This window comes from Chinchilla lanigera, unplaced genomic scaffold (assembly GCF_000276665.1).
Source record: "Chinchilla lanigera isolate Chin_1 unplaced genomic scaffold, ChiLan1.0 scaffold00015, whole genome shotgun sequence".
Taxonomy (NCBI): domain Eukaryota; kingdom Metazoa; phylum Chordata; class Mammalia; order Rodentia; family Chinchillidae; genus Chinchilla; species Chinchilla lanigera.
Genome location: NW_004955416.1, coordinates 20,812,316 through 20,821,980, shown reverse-complemented (window position 1 = coordinate 20,821,980; position 9,665 = coordinate 20,812,316). Strand labels below are relative to the sequence as shown.

At 45.6% G+C, this 9,665-nt stretch overlaps 1 long non-coding RNA gene across 1 annotated transcript; it reads left to right on the top strand.

Moving 5' to 3' along the window:
• The first annotated feature begins 295 nt into the window (after positions 1-295).
• LOC106148125 lies at positions 296-4,079 on the top strand. Its single transcript, XR_001233289.1, has 3 exons — positions 296-363; positions 2,607-2,672; positions 4,027-4,079. It is a non-coding gene; the product is annotated as an uncharacterized LOC106148125 (long non-coding RNA).
• Positions 4,080-9,665: the final 5,586 nt, after the last annotated feature.

Below are 9,665 nucleotides of genomic sequence, written 5' to 3'. Positions count from 1 at the left end.
GCTGAAGATAACAATATGTAATATAACAACCATGGTTAATTCCCATCATCTTGTTTTGAAACCCTGTATTGTTTTTATTGTTTTTGTCTTCATTGTTGTTATTTTATTATTGCTTTTTTCTCTTTAAAATAAAATTAAAAACAAAACAAACAAACAATCAAACCCCCCCCAAAACCCTGCCTAGGAGCACACGAGGCTTTGGGAGACATGAACATATAAACTGCAAGAGTGAGTCTGACCACAGATGCTTCTACTGAAGGTGGCATCTGCTAAAGTTAGTTTTTGTTTTCTTTCAGGAGCTGGTCGGGACCAACAGTGGACAGGAATTGTGACTTGGGCACAGCTTACAGACTCTCAAGCAAGGTTCTTTTCAGTCTGTTCCTTGGCTCTGTGTCTGAAGTTTTGATATTCATTGTCTTGGTGTTTTGCTTGGATTGTCTCTGAACACAGAATCTCATTTCTGAGGCTCAAGAGAAATTTATTGGTGATATGAAGGCTCGTGAGAAGATAGCAGATATCAGAGGCTGTCTCGGTTCAGTCCACACACCGGCTGACCAAGACTTGTAGTATCATCCTGAGTGTGTACCTGAATTGGACATGAGGTCTGGCACTCAGTCATGAAGTTGGGATGCTTGGCACTTGGAAGCCACTACCGCACAGGGGCAAGGTCCTTTGTTCTGCTCTGCCACCAAATCGGAAGGTTCACCTTTTCTTCCTGCTGTGTGGTTACTTTAGCAAAACTGCGAGGCCACCATATTTCTGAACCACCAATCTTCGCGTTTTCTACCCTCCTAATGGCTCCTCTTTGCTTTTTCCCCCACATCAGACCTTTCTGAGGCAGGGCTGAAAACCAAAGGAAGAAGGATTTCTATGACTTTAGTGTTCCAAAGCTTAGACCACTAGGGAGAATGGAGACACCTGCTTGGTAGACAAAATATTTGAGAGGAATAGGAGAAAGACAGAGTAGTCTAAAAAGTATGTGGCTATCAGTGAGATAAATCAGACACACAAGTTTAAAGATCATTTTGTTGTTCTTGCGTGAGAAACCCAATGGGTGAATAAAGAGTAAAATGGAGGGTAGATATTGGGAAGTAGGAAAACCTTGTTCAAATGGCGAGGGAAACCAGGGAGAGAGGAGCAAGAAGGGAAGGAAGGGAAATGGGATTTAAGAACAGAATAGAAGAAAAAAAATAAAACAAAGTTTTTGTAAATGCGGGGGAAGAAAGGTTGAAGGGAGGGGACTGGAAGGGGAGAAAAGAAGAATTACGATTATGTACAGTTACAAATTCCCTAGGATAAACGTGATCAATGTGTATGGCAAACATTTACTCATAAAAAATAAAGACAAAAAAAAGGTGTGTGGCAGAGCTGGGAGAGGAAGGAAGGATGGAGGGAGGTTTACACTATCTGGGACCCTGCCCTGGTGTCTTTGTCCCCCAGGCAAGGCAGCAAGCTTGGGAAGGGGACAGAGGCACAGAGTCCACGGAGACATCCCCGATGCACTGGGTCTGGGCAGATGCATGTGATTCCCCTCAACGTGGGAGAAAGGAGTAAGGTAAATTGCAGCGCTCAAGAGAGCCAGGCAGCAGCAAGAGGATGTCCTCCTGGGAACCTGGACAGACAAATGAGCCAGGAATGTTTGCAGGGAAAAATGACTTGTCTTTCCTGCTCCTTGCCCTGCCATCCACCCACTAGGCACCTTGCCTAGGGGCTCTGTGGTACAGGGAGCCCTTGCTGGTCAAAGCGGGGATACCCTCAAGTGGTGTGAAATCTGTGAGACCTCAGCTGCTAGGACGTTCAGTGTGCTTCTGTGAACTACACAAAAAGTAGTAGTGAGATACCAGAGGGGTCTACTTCTCCAGCCCTGGGCTTAGTGTATATTGTGAAGATAGAATTTCAGTGCCCATGGAAGCCTGCAGCTGAGCAGTGCTTAAAATGTGCGACTGGACATGGAGAGCCTATGTGGACTGAGGTTCATGTGCTCCACCCCATCTGACTGGAGATATCTATAGCTATGTAGAAATGAGCTTTTTCCTATCGCTGTGAGTGATTCAGTGATGTCAAAGCAAAGCTCTTTGTGAATCAGCAAATTCACACCTAAAATGTCTTTTGTTCTTGGTGTGGTTAGAAGCAATCATTGAACCTGGGAACCCCAGGGTCCTCATCTGTTAAATGAGAGAAAGACCTTCCGTTCCTTCTTGCACGGCTGTAGGTTAGGTCAAATGTAGAGCCATCCACGAGCCTACTTTGGAATGGGGAACTGTTATGGTTTGTGTCTGGATGTCCACCTCAAAGCCTCACGCAGTCACCGGGTGGGCTTCTAGGGTTTGTGCTTGATTCATGGTCAAATGTTGTGATTATAGGTGTGAGTATTGCACTGGCCCTGGGGCGGGTAGCCTGTGTACCACATAAGGGAGGGAAAGAGGCTTGCTCTGCTTCTCCCTTCTGCTCTTGTCGCTTCTGTTGTCTTCCATCACCATGAACAATTGCCCCTCAGCCATGCACCCTGCGTTCGGGCCAGCTGATTATGGACTGAAACCTCCACAAGCTGTGAGCTAAGTAAACCTTTCCCTCTTTAATTTTGAGCATGGGGTATTTTGTTTCAGTAACAAAGTAGAGAAATAATCAAGACAAGGACACAGCCACTGAAATTCAAGGTGCTGCAGGAGAAGGTAAGCTTGTAGTGTGATTCCATTTGAGCCAAGGCACTTGTTTTTGTGGCATACAAAAATTGGGGTCCACAGGCAGGAGGACAGGCCTGGGCATTGTGGTGACCTGGGGATCGAGCTGGGTGGATCCTGCAGGGACAGTGTCTTTGAGAGCTGTGAGCAAGAGGAAAGTTTCTCTGTGTGTGTGTGTGTGTGTGTGTGTGTGCGTGCATGTTGAGGGGAGGTAGAGCCTGGGGCCATTACCATTTGGGTATTGCAATAAATGGGCCTAATCTGTACCAGGCGGCTGCATAAGTGCCTGCAGCTTTAGAGAATGGGGTCAGAAACCCAACTGTGGCTTTCTGGGTCCAATCAAGAGATAAGAACTGCACACCGGGTGGGACAGGGCAGGTCTAATCTGGAGTGATTGTGATGACAGAGCAGCTGTAAGGCACAAGGAAATTGGACATGTTTCCCAGGGCTGAGGGACTGTATGCCAGGAAGAACAAACATGGATGGTGTTAGAACCAAGACGAGAAGGGATGGTCTGGTCACTGGGTAGCAATGAGGTTTGCTGGTTTGGCCAGGGTTTGGTCTGGAGTTGCTGGCCAGGAAACTGGCCAGGAACATGGTGTGGACATGATCCATGGTGGTAGGTTCTGGTGGGCAAGAGATGTTCAGACCATGTGACTCACACATGGCTCTGTTGCCCTGCTGAGGGGGGCATAGGAATCACCAGGAAGGGTATAGGAATCTTCAGGGAGGGTGGCAGAGGTTTGTGGGGCATCACCTTGCTCTCATACAGAAACCGTGGCCAGGCCACTTCTTCCTGTAGCATCATCTGCAGAGAAAGCTCCCTCTTTCTCCCTCTCCCTCTCCCTCTCCTGCTCTCTCTCTCTCTCTCTCTCTCTCTCTCACACACACACACACACACACACACACACACACACACCCTGTTGGTTGCAAAAGCAAAAAAGACCTTGCACTTCCAAACTGGGATCTCACAGCGCCTGCCTCCCTACTAGCTCCTGCTGACCTCTTTTCTGAAACACTAGATGGAAGAATCTTTAAAAAACTGACAGGCTGTATCTTTCAAGTTAGATTTATTTTATAAACTTCAGTAATTTCAGAAAAAAATCCCAAGGTCATGCATATGCATGCAAAAGTACACACATAAATCAACCAGAAAGCAGCGGGGTTAAGGGAGGGAACCAGGCTGGAGAATGTTATGATCCAAGTTTCATTAAAATAAGTCTATGTCAGCATATTTACATAGCAAAATAATCAGAGACAGAAATGTTAGAAAGGGTTTCTCTAGTCATACTATGGATAGTTTTTATTTTCCTTTTAAGCTCATCTGTGTTTTCCAATTTTCCAGAATGAAGTTGGATTTCTTCTGTGGAGAAAGAAAGAGGAAGGAAGGAAGAAAGGTGAGTGGGCAGAGGGAGGGGTCAGGTAGAAAGGGGTGGAGGCTGATGGGTGGGTACACAGGTAGGAGGGACAAGTTCTGGTAGGGTGACTGTGGTTAATGACAATGTATTGTGTATTTCAAAATAGTCAGAAGATTTTGAATGCTATTATTACAGATAGTTAAGTTAGGTAGAAATATTATAGGCAGTCAGACAGAGCTGGACCCCTGAGTCAATGCAAAAGATGAAAAATATATTACAACTGTGGTCAGAGTCACATCTGTTGGAGGCCAGATCTCAAGATAAAGGTGGAATGACCAGGCCTACATGCCTCCCCAAGGATAAGATAAGTGGTAACACCTCATCCAGTAAAGTCTAGATAGGCATCAGTCACCTTGGTGGGTGACCAAGACCCCCCGACCCATCCCTTCCCAAAAAGTTCTTTGTTCTTTCTATGTACACTTGCTCTCTGACCTACTTCCCCACTGGATCAACATTACCTAAGTGGCTATACCTGTAACCTTATTGGTTGATAATAGTTTTGTCCCACATTGTACCTACTTTGTGATTTTGTACTCACCTCGTGATTTTGCTCTATTAAAATCCCTCCAGAAAGTGGGCTCATTAGCAACCCACTCTCCATGTTCCCTTCTGTCTCTCTCAGGCAGGAGCTGTTTATCTCTCAATCAATATTTCCTACTCTTAACCTCTGTGTTTCCTTAGAATTCATCCTTTGATTTTGGGGAACATGAGCTTGGCATATCTGATGTCTAACAGGTTGGGAGTTATATTATTTCCTCTATATCATTTGGAGGTCCAATATCATTCCTATGTCACTATCACCACAAAGAAACAATAAATGTTTAAGGTGATGGTTATGTTAATTACTTGGATTGAATAATTACACAGCATATTCATGTATCAAAATGTGACACTGTACCCCATAAATGCATACAGTGTATATGTCAATCAAAATCAAAGCAAAGCTAAAATGAAAGAAAAGAAGGAAAGGAAGAAAGGAAGAGAGGAAGGCAGGAAAGTAACAAAAGAAGGTAGAGAGGAAGGAAGAGAGGGAGGGAGGAAGGAAAGAAGGAATGAAAAAAAGGTAGAAGGAGAGGAAGGAAGGGAAGAAGGGAACGAGAGAAGGAAGGAAGAGAAGGAGGGAGGCAGGAAAGAAAGAAGGATGGAAAGAAGAAGGGGAAAGAAGAAAGGGAGTGAGAACGATGGAAAGACCCTGAGCCCATCTGTGCAGGGATGACACAGGAAGCCTTTTGAGAAATGTCCCACAGTGCTGAGCTCCTGTGAATCTTTCCTTCGCTGTCCTTGCTTTACTGGGCTGAGTGGAAGCTCCCCCTTCTCCCTGCCGGACCCTGTCACTGTCACCCATGTCCTTAGGCTCAGGTTTTGGCCCTCAAATTGCTTTCCAGGAAAAACAGAGGCCTCAGACATCCTTGAAGCTGCAGCCCCACCGGCCACCCTCCCAGGATCCCAGCTCAGCAGCTGGGTAGATAGGAGGTCAGCCCTTGGATCGTTTGGCTTGGCTAAGCAGGCTACACTTTTATTAGACATAAACCTAGAAAAAAAGCTTCAACCTGGGGAAAGAGTTCTATTTGGAGCTGGGAAACTAGGCCACGTCCAAGATCTGTGACCTACATTTTCTGGTATAGAAATGAAAGATGAAATGGCAGTTGTCACTGCACAGGCAGGCGCTGGAGACTCCATGAAAGGGTGGGGATGTGGAGAGGGAGGAGCACAGGTTGAAAGAACTGCTCTATTTGAAATCTTTTAAAATCGAGCCAAAGACACTTAATAATGGTCGAAAAACGAATATCCCAACTGCGTATTTGTTTTCCTGGAAGAGCACTGTGTGCTAACCACTGGCTCCTTTAGTGGGTAAAAAAAAAAATCCATCCCCATTCCGAGCTTGTTAGAAAAATGACCACTCTCCTTGGCCTCTGCCAGCTGCTCACAAAGATGAATCTCCGTGTCGCACGCTGCCTGCCAGCCATCTGCTTTTTGTTAGAGACTTCTGAGAAACTGTTTCCTTGATCTCATTGATCTGGGCTCTTTAGACCGAACCCTGCAGAGCATCTAAGGTTAATAGGCTCTTGGGGCCTGAATTCCCATGAATCGTAGTTATGGAGGGTGGCGGGAGGAGGGGAGGGAAGCTGTCATCCAGAAGGAAAAGAAAATGACAGTGATATGCTGTGCTCTCTTATAATGCACAGCTGCTTTGCAGTGGAGTCTGGAGGGTCAGGCCAGCATTAGGTGGTCATAACCACACAGAAACTCCAGGGCCTGGGATCACTACCTTGATCTTCAGTTTGTATTAGGCATCTTTGTAATTGTTAAAATGTGGAAGCCAAGAGATGGCAGGACCCACATCTACGGTAGATATTTCTAATAGCCACTAATATCTGCTTCTTTCTTAATTCTGGTTCACTGAGTATTGCAATTTCCCATGTCAGTGGTTCAAGCCATTGTAATGCAGCAGAGGGGAGCCGACATGTGCAAGCATTTAAATGCCAATGCAGGATTCCTTGTCCCTCCCTCATTGTCCTGCCGTGTCACCCCACAGTGTCACCTAAGGAGCCAACATCATAAGAAGTATGCAGGTGACGCGGAGCAGACGCCCCCGCCCCCACCCTGCTTGGACAGGTCCTGTTAGGTCTGTTGTTGTGACTCACTGAGCTTTGGGGGTGATCTGTAGGCTTATCCTGACTTATACCACATGGACTCCTTCTTGGAATAAGTTACACTGTAGTTTTTGTTAATCAGCTAAGAAATCAAACCAAAACGAAAAACCCCAGATGAAGGCCTAGGAAAGAACGTGCTGTTGTTGGAGGCGCAGCAAGGACAGAGCACAGTGCCTCTGTGGTCTCATGGCCCTCTCTGTGCCTCAGATCTCCCTTTGCTTTCTTCTTGAAAGAATATTCCCATTGAGTTTAGGCCAAGCTGGAAAATCCAAGGTGATTGCGTCTCAAGGTCCTTAATTATATCTGCAACTCTTTCTTTCCAAAAGAGTTCATGTTCATAGTTTCCATCTAGGTGGACATATCTTCTGGGGACCACCATTGAACTAATGACGGCCACCGTGCCAGGCTATTTATACCCTTGTCTTGCCAGACTTATTCTCCCAGTAAGTCTCTGGAGGAGGTAGATATTACTGTGCCCATTTTAAAGACAATGAAATTGAGTTGCAGGGGATTTCATGTACTGTATATATGCAAATAGATATGATTTTCTTGAAGCAACTATGGTTGCTTAAAAGATTTCCAAAGCTCCTCTGCTTCTGAACTCCTTAACAAGCCTTGCTAGGAAAGTCTGCCCACTTACATTATCATCACAATTTGAATGTATGTAGTTGAGGCAGTCTTATTTTCATATGATGTAGCTCCCAGATTAAATTCTGCTTATAGTGAAGAGGCTGCAGCATCTGATGAATCAGAGCCTCTGGCTTTCCCAAAGGACTAATTATTCAAGATTAAATTAACCTGGTTAAACTCAGCCACAAGCTTTACTATCTAGTAGAGAGGTCTGGGTGGAGATAAGATAATGCAAAACACCACAGTCTAAGGGTTGGTGGCCCTGGTGGAACCCCTCTGCTGTGTCCTATGACACCTGGAGGCATGCAGTATGGCCCATTAGCAAACATACATGAGTGAGTTCCATGTGTGCACATGTGCAAGATATGTCTTTCCATTCTGTATTGGATTCAGGTTGCATCTTCATAGAATATCAGTTCCAGCACCAACGGCCATCACTTTCTGTCTCCTTTGCTGGAACCCACCCGTCCCATACCTGGAAATTCAGGGTCAGCTTGTAATGGTGGGCAAACAATTGCTGACCTGGAGATTCAGAACAGAATGATGCAAAGCATCTCTGATTTGGTCAGCTGTGTTTGCAATGCCCCATGTCTGGACTTACTGCAAGGCAATCAATGCCCTTATCTCAATCTTGCATTACATATTCCAATAATTTCATGTCAGGTAATAGGAATTATTAAGATGATAAAGTACCTCTCCTTGAGCATGTAGTGTGTGCTAGAAACTTCACAAGTGGATGCATTTTATTCCTATAGTAATGCTATGGGAAGGTATTGGGATTATTTCCATTTCAGAGACAAGAAGAGCAAGGTGCAGGGAGCTTAAATAATGTATCCAAGGACAACAGTTAAGTATAATGGAGGTGGGATTTGGATCCAGAGCCATAAGGTTTACCTCTACACTAGGCTGATGCTCAGTTGATGAGTAGCCTGGAAGTTCCTCTTCCGTTCTCCTTTTGGGTTCCTTGTTACTTTCTATCGCTGTTCTTCCCCTGCCCAATCTTAGATCCCTGCACTAGCCTGGGGACATGCTAGGAGATCTTCATTCCTTTTCAGAGTGTTCATCCTGCTGAGCAAAACCCACTCCTGCTACTACTGACCTCCATCTGTGGGGAAGGGGTGAGGAAATCGAAAGCTCCACTCCACTACCTGCTTTGCCTGTCTTTTGAAATGGCTGAGGTAACTGTGCTGTATCTGGAACTGTAGCCTTTAGGCCCTTGGGCATGGAACAGATATTTCCTCATGGAAGGAAGACATAAAGTTGGTTATTTGAGAGGAAGAACACACAGAATCCCTTTCTTCCTGGAGCACTGCACTGAGTAGGGTCTGCAAGCTGTGATCAGCTAGTTATGTCTGCAAGGCTGCTTGGGCAGCGTAAGTGACAGTGTGTCCCTGGCATGGTGAATAATAAGACATTAAATGCAACAGAGATAGGTATTTTATTACTAGATGACAGGCCATGAAGAACTCTACCTTTAGTTCATTTCCCCTTGGGTGTTATCTTGTGTGTGTGTGTGTGTGTGTGTGTGAGTGAGTGAGAGAGAGAGAGAGAGAGAGAGAGAGAATGTGTGAAATGGCAAAGAAGAGGCCCTGTGTGAGGTGGTTTGCCAAGTCTGGTGCCATCCTAATTGGTGTTCAATTGCTGGAGAAGTTTGACCACCATGGGTTAAAGGTAGACTTGAAATTAAAGGGCTGTGGATTCACGATTAATTGATTTTAATGGGATTTAACTGTCTATTGTCTATGCCTATAAATGTTATTTCCTAATAGAGGTATTCTGTAAGTAGAGACTTATGTGTAGAAGTGATCAACAGCTTAGCTCAGCTGTTAGGTTTCTTATTTTCTCCCCAACTCCTGCTTGTCCTACTGTTCCTAGTCCCTAGTGCCTTCCTGGAAACCATCATGTCATTGGGGGTTACTGGCTCCTTTCTGCACCAGAACAGTGGACTCTGGCTGTGGTCACCCCTGTGACCATGAGCGTGTAGTCTGGGTGGTGGAGCTCTAGCACTGTGATGTACATCAGCGCCCTTGATGGGGGTAGTGGGTTGGGGTTGCTGTGAGGTTTGGGGGCTCTGCCAAGTGTCACAACGTCATGCTTTAGGTGGCATGAAGCTGCTCTGCTTTGCTGTCCTCAGGGTCAGGAGCCCTTGTCACAGATCCCCTGATCCAGTCCAAGCCTCTGCATCTTCATAAAGCTCCAACCTGTCTGTCTCTCTCTCTGCCCCTCCATTGGCTCCTTTCTGCTCTGAGGATCTTGGCAAAGTTAAGCAGTAACGATGCCTT